Source organism: Ursus maritimus, unplaced genomic scaffold (genome assembly GCF_017311325.1).
Source record: "Ursus maritimus isolate PB19 unplaced genomic scaffold, ASM1731132v1 scaffold_13, whole genome shotgun sequence".
Lineage (NCBI taxonomy): Eukaryota > Metazoa > Chordata > Mammalia > Carnivora > Ursidae > Ursus > Ursus maritimus.
The window spans coordinates 37,658,645-37,661,181 of NW_024423675.1; positions in this window are offsets into that span (position 1 = coordinate 37,658,645).

The window sequence follows — 2,537 nt, forward strand, 5'->3', positions numbered from 1 at the left end:
TTTAGGGTGATAACCTGTAGGGACATGTCAGGAGAACAAAGGATAGCTGTTCTTCAAGTAACAATAAGGATTTTATTTTGGTTACTCATATATATTCACTGTGGTCAGAACCTGACTGGCGTATAGGGCATTTTTAGAGGCTATGTGGAGAGAAGGTGAGGAAGAAAGAGAGACCTGGTCATTGGCAGCAGATAGGGAAGAGAGCCAGGATGTCTAATGAGGAGATGAGTAAGTGTGCTGCGATGAGAGAAATACAACCCTCTTCTTCATCTCCCCCCCCAAAATCTTGTATAAAGTACACATTACTCTCCAATACCTTGGGAGTTGAAAATGTTTTTCTAAGTCTACTCTAACATGAGTATAGTGAAGGTGTAATGTATCCAATTATGTTCAGCTTAAACATTTTATTCCCTTGATACTAGGTATTCTCTTTCTCCAAGGGCAATCTGTGCATGTCTTTTCCTTTTGACACTAAAGTCTTTGGCTGGATCAGTACAACGATCAATCCCATCCCAGGTGTGCCAGTGTTGGACACGTTCCCAGAGTCTTCCAACACGCAACTAATTTGAAATGAACTTTTTTTCTTCCTCATTTAACAGATATGTTATGTGCACATGATATGTGTGATACATCCCAAATCCTATTCTAGGAGCTGGCTATATGACATTGGGCAAACCATACCCCTGTTATCAAATAGCTTAAATCTCCTCTTTTACGTCCTCTCATCTACCCAGCAGCAGTTAAAGACATAACAAGTACTAAGTATGTTGCTTTACCTGCATTGCATTTGATCATTTCTAGTGCCAAGCATGACAATCCCAGAACCTAGCAAAGTATTTGTGGGCAGATTAGATGAAAGGATAGATGGCTGTGTAACCGGTGTCCTATACACAGTAGGCATTTGATCTATATTTGTTGTTAAAGGCTACTTCAGAAGTAGGATGCAATTAAATTCCTCTAAATTAGAACTGGCTTACTGGCCATCTTAATTTAGGTCTCAATGACAGAAATCATTTTGTTGTAATAACTGAGGCATTCAAATGCATTGTAAAAATATCATTTTAATAGACACATACTAATGGTGTAAAAATGAAAATTTGGGGGTTGGAGGAGTATAGCAAAATAGGGACTATAGTAAAATAGGTACTGTGTAGGAGGCATATAGTAAAATAGACACATATTAATAGTGTAAAAATGACAATTTTTGTGTTGGAGGAGTTAGTAAAATAGGGCTTTTGGTGGGAGAATAAATAGGTTCAAACTTTCTGAATGGCAATTTGGAAATATTTTTCAGTAATTCAAAGACATTTATACCATATGACCTAACAATTTCACTTCTAGTGACCTATTTAAAGAAATATCTGTGAATGCAAGTGAAGGTCTATCTATTTACTTAATTTGAGAAAGAATTATAAAGAACTTAAGCATCAATAATAAAGAAACGGCTGTTGGGGTACCTGGGTGGCTCAGTCAGTTAAGTGTCTGCCTTCAGCTCAGCTCATGATCCCAGCGTCCTAGGATCAAGCCCTGAGTGGGGCTCCCTGCTCAGCTGGAAGTCTGCTCCTCCCTCTCTCTCTGCCCCCCCACCCCCGGCTCATGCTCTCTCTCTGTCTTACTCAAATAAGTAAATAAAATTTTAAAAAAAGAAATGGCTATGTAAGTTTTTATTCACTTAGATTGCACACGCATACACATAAACACACAAATGCCAACTTGAGATTATGAATTAACTTTATTTTCTTTTTTAAACTTTTTATCTTTTCCTATTTTGAACAATAAATAATATATTACAGTGATAATTTCTTAGAGTGTTAATACATAAGAGATATACAGGAATAGTAAGAGATTTGAGCTCAGTTTTAAATAACTATGATACCGGCTAGATTAACAAACTGATATTTTGTGCAGGTTTAATTTAAGGTAATTATTGGAGTGATATTTTTAATTCCTTCCTGTTTGAATTATTGGTCACATGGGAGAGAGTGAATATCCTACTCTGTTTTTAAGGATGCTTTGGAACTCTTGTTACTGAAATACCAGAATATTTAGATAGAATAAAAGAAAATCTAAAAGAAATCAGTAAGGTAAGTAAAACGTGATACTCGGAAAAGTTGTAACTTTATTGTCTTCGATTAAAAATGTGAAACATTCTCAAATTTTTACATCTTTTATGAAGCCTTTCTCTGCAGTGGAAAATTTCTGTAGAAGAATTACATTATCGTCGTATGAACCAAATTGTATTTCTTCCCTTTTCTGAAATTTTTACCGCAACCATATCTATGGATACTCTTGTTATAGATTTATTACCTAGCAGTTCGGGTTTCCAAAGTTTATAGAGCCACAACTTTAGGAAATGCCTTTGTTTTTCCTTAGGATGTTTGTCATAAAATTCTCTATCTCATAGTATATTTGCTCACATTTTTTTTAAATAAATTTATTTATTTATTTATTTATTTATTTATTTATTTATTTATTTAGAGAAGGAGAGGGGAAGAGGAGCAGGAGAGCAGAGGGAGAGAGAGAATCTTAAGCAGGCT